This window comes from Cetorhinus maximus, chromosome 16 (assembly GCF_964194155.1).
Source record: "Cetorhinus maximus chromosome 16, sCetMax3.hap1.1, whole genome shotgun sequence".
Lineage (NCBI taxonomy): Eukaryota > Metazoa > Chordata > Chondrichthyes > Lamniformes > Cetorhinidae > Cetorhinus > Cetorhinus maximus.
In genome coordinates this window covers 78034156-78047843 of record NC_135894.1, presented here as the reverse complement: position 1 = coordinate 78047843, position 13688 = coordinate 78034156, and the positions used below count along the sequence as shown (strand labels likewise).

At 41.7% G+C, this 13688-nt stretch overlaps 1 protein-coding gene across 2 annotated transcripts in view; it reads left to right on the top strand.

Moving 5' to 3' along the window:
• The first annotated feature begins 13 nt into the window (after nt 1–13).
• The window catches only part of LOC144691736 (uncharacterized), a 56961-nt gene continuing 43286 nt past the window's right edge, over nt 14–13688 (top strand). Inside the window, exon 1 of one of the 2 annotated variants that reach the window (XM_078560148.1) lies at nt 14–84. The gene's annotated coding sequence lies outside the window, so the exon portion shown is untranslated. Of the gene's footprint in view, nt 279–13688 lie in introns of both variants that reach the window. The other variant, XM_078560147.1, reaches the window with a different exon arrangement.

Below are 13688 nucleotides of genomic sequence, written 5' to 3'. Positions count from 1 at the left end.
GCCAAATCGCGCGTGCGGAGTTTAGGACCCAGAGGAAACCTCAGGGAGAAGCTGCGGAAACCAAAAGAATCCGGGGGGGAGGATGTGAGTATATCCCTGAATTACTGCCCCCCCCCCCGGCGGGGTGAGTATATTCCTGAATTACTGCCCCCCCCCGGCGGGGTGAGTATATCCCTGAATTACTGCCCCCCCCCGGCGGGATGAGTATATCCCTGAATTACTGCCCCCCCCGGCGGGGTGAGTATATTCCTGAATTACTTGGACTGGGGGTGTGGATTGTGAGTATATTCCTGAATTACTGGGGGCTTTGGGAGGGATTGTATCTCTCTGAATTATTGGGGGAGCGTGAGTATCTCCCTGACGTACTGCAGGGGATGTGAGTGTATCCCTGAATTACTGGGGATGATGGGGAGGATCTGAGTGTATCCCTGAATTACTGGGGGGGGCGCAGATGTGTGTATATTCCTGAATTACTCCGGGGAGGGGATTGGGGGGGATGTGACTATGTTCCATAATTACTGTGGGGTGGTGCAGATGTGAACATATCCCTGAATTACTGGGCAGGGAGATGTGAGTATATCCCTGAATTACTGGGCAGGGAGATGTGAGTATATCCCTGAATTACTGTCCCGGGGTGGAGGGGGTGGGGGGGGGATGTGAGTATTTCCCTAAATTACTGGTCAGAGGAATTTGAGTATATCCCAGAATTACAGGAGGAATGGCTGCCTCCATGGGAATGTAGATCTAGGGGAGCATTGTTTCAATATGATTATGGCTGATCTTGAGCTTCAGCTCCACCTTCATGCCTACTCCACAAACAACAATGAGTTATGTGACTGAAAAATCTACCTCCTTAGAGATGTTAGTTGAAGGTTAAAAGCTTGCCATGACTCCTCTGCTCTTTGAATAGTGCTGTGGGATCTCTTATGCCCACCTATTGGGGGCAGTTAGGACCTCCATTTAATGTCCCATCTCAAAGATGGCACCTTTGGCACTGCAGCATTCCCTCAGTGCTGCTCTGAGATGTCAGCCTAGATTAGGTGCTCGTGCAAGCCTCCGGAGTGGGACTTCAACCAATAAAACACCTTACTCAAAAGCAGTAATGTTATGACTGAGCCAAGTCTTGCAGATCCGGTTTAAGTTTAAAAAAAAGAAACTGTTTCCATAACACAGTGGGTCTGCTAGCCACAATAATAGAATAAGCAGCCGAACAAAGTTTCAGATCCTCCTGCCAACACTGAACATGTCTGCTTCAAATGTCAAACGCTTCCACTCCTGCCACAGACATAACAGACCCGCCTCAGGTCATTAGCACCCCTTATTGTAGAGAAAATGGAGGATTTAGCTAAAATCTCAACTACTAAAGTAGTTGAGGCTGGCGACCTGCATAATGCACAACAAGACAAAAAACACTGTTCCTGAAGCCTTTAGAAGAGTATTGAAGACCAAAGACTGAAAGGTCAGAGTAGGAATGAATGAGGGGATTAAAGTGATCGTCCACAGGACACCTAAGGCTGGATCTGTGTGGCGCTTCCCCAACTCCGCGGTCCTTTAATTATGGCAGTGAGGACCTGAATGCAGAGGTCCTGCCCTATTTCTGGCATCCAGTTTTTGCTGGCAGGATGCAGGGGCCGGGACGAGACGGGAAGGAACCTCAAACTCAGCAGGGCCATTTTAACTTAAATAAAAGCAGAAAATACTGGAAAAACTGGAAGAGTCAGTTCTGAAGAAGAATCACATTGGACTCAAAATGTTAACTGCGTGACCTGCTGAGTTTTTCCAGCATTTTCTGTTTTCATTTCAGATTTCTGGCATTTGCAGTATTTTGCTTTTATTTGCTGCCATTTTAACTTAGTTCTGAGTTCATTCAGGCCCTATTTTGGCTGGTCCAAGGGCCTTAACGCATAATGTGGAAGTCATAAATTTATGTAGTAGACATAAATGCTCTTGAAAGGTGGATAAGGTCTGTTTTAAGTGCCATAATCTGAAGTGTTTTTTAAAACTCCCACTCTTTGAACATAGAAAAACAAGTTGAAGCTATTAGGGTAAAAAAAAACCCTCTGCTGGACTGCTCTGATTGATCGGCCTTCTGGTGTAGGTTAGAAAAAGAGCATTACCATCTGTTCATGTAGTTTCAATAGAGATCTCTGCTGACGTTTCCCCAAGGGCTAGTATTATGTCGTTTTTTAAAAATTAATTCAGGGGATGTGGGCTTCACTGGCTGGGCCAGCATTTATTGCCCATCCCTAGTTGCCCTTGAGAAGGTGATGGTGAGCTGCCTTCTTGAATCGCTGCAGTCCATGTGCTGTTAGGAAGGGAGTTCCAGGATTTTGACCCAGCGACAGTGAAGGAACGGCAATATGTTTCCAAGTCAGGATAGTGAGTAACTTGGAGGGTGTAAGGAACATATCTTTTTATTTCTGTTGGACTGTGGATTAAAATTACAATGGCTGCAGGTTGAAAGACGTGTCCACTAGAACAGGATGAGAGATATATTCAATGTTGCAGTCCTGGAACAAAGTGTGCCATGAAAGTGTGTAGAAGATTCCAGTCATTCCACAATAATAGCTAGCTGGCTCTTTCTCCTCATATCTCTATAACCTGCTCTCTCTCTCTGAAAACCTCTGTCAAGGGGCAAAGGGGAAAATCACTGTTAGAGACATTGAAAGGCAAGTTCTCAACCAGTGAACTAAATACTGAAAGTGTTGGAAGACCACCTCTTGTCATGAACAAGAACGGAAAGTAATTTGGAAGACATTGATCAAAATCAACCATTGATTCCTGTACTCTGGAATTGGTGCTATTGAACTGTTTTACCCCACCCTTAAAATCCAAGTTTTTGTGTGTCTTGTATGTGTGTGTATAGGAATTTTAGAAGGGGTAGAGTTTAGGTTATAGAATTAGCAGTTCACGTTTCTTTCTTTTGCCACTGGTTAACAACAGTTTGTTCAATAAACAGTTATTTACTTATTAAGTTTACAAACCTGGTGTTCATATTCTGTTAACCTAAATTAAACAGTTAGGTAGAATTGGAGCAATCTGGTGCTTTGATCAAACTTTTTCACCTTTCTCGTGGCTCAGGGAACAGTGGGGCTTGATATTACAGCGTACTATCCCCAGTGAGCCGTGACAAGGGAACATCCAGGTGGAGGTGTTCCCATCTATCTGCTGCTGTTGTCCTTCTAGATGGTAGTGGTCATGAGTTTGGAAGATGTTGTCAAAGGAGCCTTGGTGAATTCCTGCAGTGCTTCTTGAAAATGGTACACACTGCTGCTAATGGGCGTTGGTGGCGAAGGGAGTGAATGTTTGTGGATGTGGTGCCAATCAAGCAGGCTGCTTTGTCCTGGACGGTGTCAAGCTTCTTGAATGTTGTGGGAGCTGCATTCATCCAGACAAGTGGGGAGTATTCCATCACACTCCTGACTTGTGCCTTGTAGATGGTGGACAGGCTTTAGGGAGTCAGGAGGTGAGTTACTCATTGCACAATTGTATAATGAATGCTTTGCAGAGTTTCAAAAGCTACAATTATTTCAGCAGTGGGTTGTGAATTCACAATTTGATTGAAGGAGCTACTAAAGGATTAGTTCTCTTTGTGGGTCAAAATTAGAAGTTTGTATAAGAGATTAACTACTTGAGAATTAAAAGTTTTCAATGGGTTTCATGAATGGGAGATTTTTTTCACGATCAAGCATGTAGAAATGTGAGCTGTATTAGATTGTTAGAAGTTTATTTTTTTTTCTCATCTCTACATGGCCCCTGAGGTCTGCCCCTGGTGGATTCTGAGTGAGTAGCTATGGAGGTTGCATTGGGGTATGAGGGGCCATGGGGAGTGGGTGGGGGGCATGAATTGGCATGAGGGGCCAGGGGGTGGATGGGGGCATGAGTTAACATGGAACTGGCAGGGTGTTGTGAAAGGACATGGGGAGCGGGTAGGAGGGTGAGGGATAAAAGGCCGAACAGCTCCTAAAACAACTCAAAGTCCTAGTGAACCAAGGCGGGCCTTCTACCCAGCCCGCCTTGGCATTCGCCCTTGTATGTGCCCATCCAGGATCTGTCCCTGGGGTTGGCAGATCCAACTTGATCTCCCCCCCCACCCCCCCCACCACCTCCCCAGAGCGAAAATTGGGTCTAATGGAGCCCTTTAAACTGAGGAGCATCCGCCAAGTTTGGAAATTTCCCAACTTGAGCTAGCCGCCTTGGAAACGAAAATCTGGCCCACAATCTATGCTTTTACCCCACTAGGATGCTCTCCCAAAACATTGACCTTGTTTTTTGTACAGAGACTTACTGACCTGCTGTGTGTTTCTAGCACTCCTGGTTTTTGCTTCAGATTTCTAACCTTTGCCGTTTGTTTTTATTATTTATCACTTGAGTTTAATTTTCCTGATAATTTCATTAACCGCATTAAAAAAATCTCCAAAAACGACACAAGTTACTGTACTGATATTAATCGCCCTGATGTACATATCATGTAAAACCATATCTTGGCTCCCTCTGAATAATAGTTCATTGCATCTGAAATACTACGACAGCAGTTCTCAAGTGGTTACAATTTTTTTTTCACATTCCAAAATTATATGGTGACAATCATAATAGGTTTGATGTCACTGAAGGTGCTTTGTGACTTCATTAAACAAGTTCTTCTTTCAAAGCTGTCCCTGAGAAATATGTGCAAGTGTGGGATTCCATCTGTGTTGTGGCAGTTTTGATTGGTGATTAGATGGTATGTGAATCATTATGGTCGACTGGTATGGGAAGGGCTCATATTTCCTCCAGCATAAGGTTTAATAAATATGTCAACATTTTGGTGACTATTGTGATGATTAAATTTGCTTCCAAACAAGGAGATTTCAGTATTTGCATTCATATAGTGCTTTAATCGGTTATGGAAATGTTACAAGACACTTCAAACTATTAAGTACTTTATGAAGTACAGTGAATTCTGTTATGTAGGAAATATTGGCTATTTGGATGACAGATATTTTGGCTACAAACATAGGGAAGTTTTCCACATAATGTGAAAAATAAATCCAGGAATTTTAATGAAATATTAGAAACAGTACTTAATCTAATTACAGGTTAATCCTTCCATCATGATTTGAATGACCACTATATTGAATGTTTCGATATGTAAATATATTTAGGTGGCAGTGTTTGTTTGTGAATGTTTTCACTTAGATTTTTAAAAATCAACTTTTGAATTTTCTGCTACTAACCTAAGAAGAGAGAAGGTAGTTTCTGCTGAGGAGAATATAAATTAAGAAGTAGTGACGTAAACCAAAACAGAAGGACTATATGTACATCTGGTTCCCTTTTATTATTTTGTTTATTTTGTCTGCAACAGAAATCGCATTCTCATTTCCTATTTCACTAACATAATGACTATGTCTGGCTAAATTTATCTTTTTTTCACCCTTAACACACTTTAGGAAACTTGCTTTATTCAAATTTTGTTTTTTTTTAACATTCATGTGAAACACCTTGGGGGGTTTTGCTACTTTAAACTTGTTTTAAAATGCACGTAATAGCTACAGTTAAGTTAACAAGAAGGTGCGTGAAAGTCAGAGAGGGAAGGAACAACTGATTGAGCGCAGAGGAAAGAATTAAGGAGCAGAAGACCAGCAGGGAAACAGTTACAGGAAGCGTAATGTGCGCAACACCTCGGGAAATCAGCAGGTCTGGCAGCATCTGCGGAGAGGGATACGTTTAACGTTTCGAGTCCGAATGACCCTTCAACAGAACTAAGTAAAAATAGAAGAGAGGTGAAATATAAGCTGGTTTAAGGGGAGGGTGGGACAAGTAGAGCTGGATAGAGGGCCAGTGATAGGTGGAGATAGTCAAAAGATGTCACAGATAAAAGGACAAAGAGGTGTTGAAGGTGGTGATATTATCTAAAGAATGTGCTAATTAAGTGTAGAAAGGACAAGCAAGGTACAGATAGCCCTAGTGGGGGTGGGGTGGGGTGGGGTGAAGGAATCGAAAAAGGCTAAAAGGTAGAGATAAAACAATGGATGGAAATACATTTTAAAATAATGGAAATAGGTGGGAAAAGAAAAATCTATATAAATTATTGGAAAAAAGGGGGGGGGGGGAATCGGAAAGAGGGTGGGGATGGAGGAGAGATTTCATGATCTAAAATTGTCGAACTCAATATTCAGTCCGGAAGGCTGTAAAGTGGCTAGTTGGAAGATGAGGTGCTGTTCCTCCAGTTTGCGTTGAGCTTCACTGGAACAATGCAGCAGGCCAAGGACAGACATGTGGGCATGAGAGCAGGGTGGAGTGTTGAAATGGCCAGCAACAGGGAGGTCTGGGTAATGCTTGAGGACAGACTGAAGGTGTTCTGCAAAGCGGTCACCCAGTCTGCGTTTGGTCTCTCCAGTGTAGAGGAAACCGCATTGGGAGCAACGAATGCAGTAGACTAAATTGAGGGAAGTGCAAGTGAAATGCTCTCCACACACTCCTATGGTCCCTTATAGCCCCCATGCTAACTCATTGCAACCCATGCCCCTCAGTCACCCCCATGTCCCCTTATAGACCCCATGCCAGCTTAATGCCAACCCATGACCCCCCAGCTCCATGGCCCCTTATAACATCCCTGCCAACTCATGCCAACCCACCCACCACCCTTGGCCCTTACACCCTCCATTCTAACTCAGTATCCACCATGGGCAGACCTCGTGAGCCATGTTGAGATGAAATAAAATAAAGCTCTAAATATCTATTATGGCCTATATTATTACTTTTTAAAAATCCCATTCATGAAAGCCCATTCAAAACTTTTAAATCCTCTCAAGTACTTAATCTCTTATAAAAACAAACTCATATTCATAACCTCACATCGAAGACTGCTACTCCTTTAATAACCTCTTTGAACTGTCAACCAAGTAGTGAATTTAAGACCCCCTGCTGAGATTATAGGTTGTAGAAAGCAGCCAGGCATTAACAATGAAACGAAAACGGCCCTTGATGAAATGTCAACAAACAGCTATTGTAACTGCTAGATAGGTATCATTCAACTGTCATTGCCAAATGCAACCTACTTTTTAAACTTTTACAGGGTTGGGGATTTAAATAATTTCACAGCATGACAGTTCCACAGACCTAACCCACCCTCCATGAGTATTTGCATCTACTATAAACATTTGTTATTCCCCCACTGCAGGTTAAGAACCTTGCTGCAGCAAAAATGGGATCTGTTTTTATCTCAGCAGTGAGTTTAAATTGTCCCACTGAGTTCTGGTTTCCCTCATGTGAGTCACACCCTGCCCCTTTCCCTTACCAACAAAAATAGGATCTGTCAGTTTATGACGGGGATGTGAGGGGGGGTTTCTGAATCTGGGTCCTGCCCACCATATTTAAAGTTCCACAGGGTCTCAGTGGCTCTGCAAAAATCCGGGACCCAATCTTGTATAAACGTAATTTCACAAAGATTCTTTATCCACCTATTTCAGCGTCTACCCAAACAAGAAGACTCATGGCAACTTTTCAGAGTCAGTTAATGATAAACAAACATATGTCAAAGACGTTTGGTGTAATGATAAAATTTACATTGTAAGGCAAAAGCTCAACCTGCCCACTAGTTAGTTTTTTCTTTTACTTTGCCAGCCTCATATAATTACAAAATCTTACAATACTAGGTAAACCTGTTGTGCCTCTAAATCCCTCGCAGTGGTGTTTATCTTGTGCAGACAGCATAATCTATATGTTATCTCCAGGCCTGTGTCCTTGACAAGCTAGATCTGTTACCTCTGGTTGGTATCTAGAGTTATTGTATGAGTCCTTTGTTCTAAGGATATTGTCTGAACTTCTTAAGAATTTATCCTTCTGTTTCTAAGAGCTCAGCGGGGCATTTCGAACACTATTTTCACCATTTTTACTTGGGTTGCCAGTGCCCCTTGAACTGACTTACACGAGTCAGTGCCTTCAGGAAGTGAAGGGGAAAATTGGAAGGAGAAAAAGTGCTGACTGTATATTTTGAATAAGTCTGATTTGTATTGCTTTTTTCCATGGATCACACTTGGTCTGCTTCATTGACTGACTGTAACATGTTGGGGCTGTAAGTATGTGTTAACATAAAACCTACTTTGAATCCTTTTCAAATTGTCTATGTTGGAAAATTGTAGGGACATGTATGTTAACAGTTATATATACTAAAATCTCAAGTTCTAAGTTCTAATTATCTACATGAGGAATTATACAAACTTGGCTATATTTGTTTCTATCAGAATTTCTAATTTATTAACAGATGCTTATGATGGTCTGTTTGGAGGTGCGAGACACACCATATGGGAGGTATGAAAACCCCTTGGGCTGGATTGTACAGTGCACTATGGTCAGGGATGGGAAGTCCCACCTCAGACAGCTGCTGGGCAATCAGAGGCTGGCAGCTCTCCAGAACTGGCATCGCTGCCAGGAATGGTGATCACTGCCAGTGTTGCACTCGGCTTGAGGTGGCGTGCGGTGCTGGATCCAGCCCAGCAGGTGAGTCAAGGGTCCCCCCTGGGTGCCTCCACTGCCCACCACCGACCAGCATGGGGAAACCTGCCGGCAGGACGCTTGGCGGGTGGTCTCTCCTGCCGCCCGTTAAATCCCGGCGGTGGTGGGATGAGGACCTTAAGTAAGTATTAAGTTCCTGCTGAATGGACCCACTGACAGGCCGGTTGCCGAACGCTACCGGTAAAAAATAAGGGCAGGGGCAGGCAGATTTTATGTGCCCTCTCGCCTTTGAATGCACCAGTGGGGTGACCTATAACCCAGCCCCTTATGGTTTATAAAAGTACAAAATAAACTATATTTACATATGTAATAAAAGAATTTTAATACATACTAATGCAAAATACTGTGGATGCTGGAAATCTGAAATAAAAACGTAAAATGCTGGAAATACTCAGCTGGTCAGGCAGCTTTTCAAGGTCACAGATTTGAAATGTTGAGCTGAATTTAATGACCCACCTGCACTCTGGGCCCACTTCCAGGTCACCAGCTTTTACCGGGCTGCCTGCACATATGGTGTGGGCTCCCCACCCTCACTACACTCCCTGCCACTGGTAGAATGTCAGCGCCGGTGGGATGAAACCCTTAAATGGCCTTTCCATGGCTATTAATTGACCCGGGGCAGGAAGGCCGACTTTGACCTTTCCTCCCTTGACTTAATTGCGGATGTTGGGAAAGTGACAGGCTCTCCAACTCTCTCCTTCCAACCTGATTAAACAACCTTACCCCATTCCACCCCACCTTGCACCCCACTCATCGGGTGGCCATTAAATTCCACCCGTTAACTCTGTTTCTCTCTCCTATTTGGTGCCTGACCTGCTGAGTATTTTCAGCATTTTATGTTTTTATGTCAAGACCTACTTGTGGTTTAAATAGAGTGGCTTGCTATCAAGTATTCTATTTGGTTCGAATTTATACAGTAATAATAGAAAAATAAGGAATAGGGGGATGAAATCTAACTAAATCTGAGTAGCAAAAGAGATACGAATAATACAAGTATTCCGAAATCAGAAAAGGTTATAGGATATAATTATATAATACCATTATAATAGTGAATCAAGAGCATATTAAATTGCCTCAACGCCAACGTACAGAACAGCACAACAAAATGGAATTTTGGATAATAGAACATGGCTGCAGACAGGAAAGTGTTGGTAGTTAAATATTGCAGGTTTAATGCATTTAGAAATGATAGAGAGGAAGAAGGGTGGTAGCCCTGTTAATCAGAAATAGGAATCAGAACTAACAGAGAAAGATAGAAAGAAACCAAATGGATCGAGGTAAAGGAGAGGGTTAGCCACTCTTGGTTTTACAACTGACCTCCAAATAGGGGAAAAGAATGGAAGGGAGAATTTGTTTAGGCAAACATATGAAATGAGTAATACAATGCAGAATTAGAATCATGGGAGATCTCAGATAACCCCAATTAAACTTGTAGGGAGAGGGAGAGATGGGGGGTGGAGTTTTTACAGTTGACATTTTTCTGAGCAAATATGTAAGCTCAACAAGAAAGGAAGCACGGCTAGACTGAGTAATGGGAACTTAACTGGAGCCAATATGAGGAGATCACTATAATAATGTTAATAGACTGGGGAGAAAAGCCAACTGTGAGGGAATGATGAAAGAGCCAAGGAAGATAAAGTGGAAAAGCAAAATATTGACAGAGGTAGAGCAAGAGAAGGCAATATTTAAACAAATCAATAGAATTCAAGGGAATCCATTTCACTAAAGAAACAGACTTCAAAACAGAAAACCTTTCTTTAGTTAGATACCATCTATAATTAAAGGTGAGAATCAAATCTAAAGAAAAAAGCAAACATAATGTATGTAAACAAAGAAGGTAAATGACGAAAAGGGATGAGCTTAGGAAAGAGATTAAAATAACCAAGTACTAAGGCAAACAGAAAGTATAAAATGAAAATACCAAAGAATATAAAAATGAATATTAAAGTATTCTATAAACATATAAGAGAATTAAGATAAGGATATAGCCACTAAATAATTTCTCAGGAAATGATACTGAAATGATGGGGATACTGGTTAGACATCTTTCCTCAGTTTTCATTGAAGAGGCTAACAAACAGCCAATGATAATGGTAGAAGTCAGCAAAGAGATTGCAACAGTTACCTGCTCTCTCTTTGAAAACCCCTGCTAAGAGGCAAAGGGTAAAATCCTTAAAATCCATGTTTTTGTGTGTCTTATGTGTCTTGTATGTGTGTGTACAGGGATTTAAGAAGGGGTCAAGTTTAGGTATAGAGTTAGAAATTAGCAGTTCATATTTCTTTCTTTTGATACTGGTTAACAACAGTTTGTTCAATAAACAGTTATTGACTCATTAAGTTTACAAACCTGGTGCTCGTATTCTGTTAACCTAAATTAAACAGCTAGGTAGAATTGGGGCAACCTTGATCAAATTTTTTCACATTTTTCACGGCTCAGGTAACAGTGGGGCTTGATATTACAGCACACTATCTCCAGTAAGTCGTGACATCTCGTGGATAGGAATCATATTTGCTATTCGACCATCCTGTGGATTATTGCTCTTTCTCTTATTTCTCTATATAGAGACACTGGTGCCTCTGCTATCTCGTCCTTGGTTTCTTTGGGCATCTGGACTTGGGATCCCATCCTCCTTAAGTTTGGCTACTTTGTCCAATATCCCTTTCCATCTATCTAAACATGAAGAGAAAAAAAAAACAGCTAGCTATTAGTGTGGAATTACTTGGAATCTTCCCCACACAGGAGAAAGAGGTTTTAGGTCTTGTTCCTTTCAGGCTAGGAGCTATTCTGCTCTGATCTTACAACAAATCTGGTCGCTTGGTCAGGAGCAAATTAAAATGCTGTTGTCAGGCAGCTCCCTTGGTTCAGGACTCCTTTCCAGCACCATCCTGTCTTTCATGGTGCGCTCTCTTCCAGGAATGCAACATTCTATGCATCTCTCATCCTGTTCCAGTGTACATGTCTTTCAAACTGCAGCCATTGCAATTTTAATCCTCAGTCCAACAGAAATAACAAGATATGTTCCTTACATGCCTCCACCCTTAAAAGAGATGAAACACCATTTCAAAAATTCGTTTCATCACAAGTTATGTGACACATGGACAACAAAACATGAGACTTACTTTCATTCATCCTTCCTCCCCCTCATACAATCTTAAACAATATTCAGCATTTCTTACACCTTTTAACTTATTTCAGTAAATTACATCTGCGACAATGCATCAGTGATCACATTATCTTAGCCACAATGTGGACAATCTTTACATTGAATGGTTGAAACAATAGACTCCATCTAAACAGTCTCACATTTCATGGTTTAAACTTTTTAATGGTCTTCAACATAGGTTCTTATTACAGAAGGTAGGGAGTTTTTAAATTCTTCCAAGAGAATGGTCTCTGAGAACGTCATACGTAGATTCAACTCCTAATGTTCGTATCCACTTGTCAAAACTACTTTGCTTAATCCGTTCAAATTCCATGTAAGTTTGCCCGGGCTTTTTCCTTAAATTTCAAAACCTTTGTCTGTATGCTTCAGGGACCAACTCATAGGCACTCCAAATGGCCTTTTTCACCGCATCATAATCCCTAGAAACCTCCTCTGACAGTGAAGCAAAATTGCCTGTGCCCCACCTGTCAATTTGCTCTGCGATGTCCAGTTTTCCTTTGGCCAGTTCATCTGTTTAGCTATCTTCTCAAATGAAATAAAGAATGCTTTAATATCCCTTTCCTCAAACTTTGGAAGAGCTTGTACAAATTTAAACATCTCCTCGCTGGGTTCTGAGCTGGAAATAAGTGCTGCCTCACCTTCTGGTGTCTCTTTTTTTTTAGCTACCAGCATTCTAAGCTGGAATTCTCTGTCTTTCTCTTTTTGTGTTTCTGTTCTTTCCTGTTAAAGTCTGTTTCTTCATTTCTAACCTCGCCATTTCTAATTCCCTCTGGAATGCTCTCTGTCTTTCCTTTTTTTTTGCTGCCCTTTCTGCCTGTTCCTTTTGGAATGCCCTTTCTCTTTCTTTTTCTTTTTCTGCTGCCTCTAGTTCCAATTTTTTTATTTGCAACTGAATTTGAGCCCATTCCAATGAACCATCGCCTGGAGAACTCGGTCTCTCGGGTATTCCTTCCAATTTCAAATGCTGTACCATCTCTTGGATTATCTCTGCCTTCCTAGCTTTGGCAGGCAATCCTACTCTTAATTTACTTGCCAATTCAATTAACGTGGCTTTTGGGATCCCTTGTAAAATCATCAGGGACATCTCTTCCACTTGCAGGAAAGCTTTAGCAGTTTCCAGTGCCATCTTATTTTTGACAGTACAAACCTGGTGTTTCCTTTTAGCTTTTATTACTTACTAAATCTACACCCAAATTGTCATGTCTTTTGTTCCAAATTTTCTGGACAAGCCCCCAAAGTTTGTCATGACTCACTGGGGATAGTGAGCTATAATATCAAGCTCCAGTGTTCCCCGAGTTGCAACAAATGTGAAAAAATTTGGTCAAACCACCAGATTTCCCCAATTCTACCTCACTGTTTAATTTAACAGAATACGAGCACCAGGTTTGTAAACTTAATGAGTAAATAACTGTTTATTGAACAACTGTCCTTAACCAGTGGTAAAAGAAAGAAATTAGCAATTCATATTTTTAACACTATAACTTAAACTCTACCCCCTTCTTAAATCCATACACACACACACACACGCACACACAGCACATAAGATGCACAAAAGCATGGATTTTAAGGGTGGGATAAAACAGTTCAATAGCACCTAGTCCAGAGTACAGGATTGGATGGGTTGATTTTGATTGATGTCTTCCAAATTCCTTTCAGTTCTTATTGATGACACGGGTTGGTCTTCCAGCATTTTCAGTATTTAGTTCACTGGTTGAGCACTTGCCTTTCAATGTCTCTAATAGTGATTTTCCCCTTTGCCTCTTGACAAGGGTTTTCAGAGAGAACAAGTTATAGAGATATGAGAGAAAAAAAACAGCTAGCTATTATTGTGGAATTGCTGAAACCTCCCACATGCAGGAGAAAGAGGTTTTAGGTCTTGTTCCTTTCAGGCTAGAAGCTATCTGCTCTGCTCTCATACAAAACCTTGGTCACCTGGTCAGGAGCCAATTAAAATGTTGTTGTCAGGCAGCTCCCTAGGCCCAGGACTCCTTTCCAGCACTGTCTTTCGTGGCACACTCTGTTCCAGGA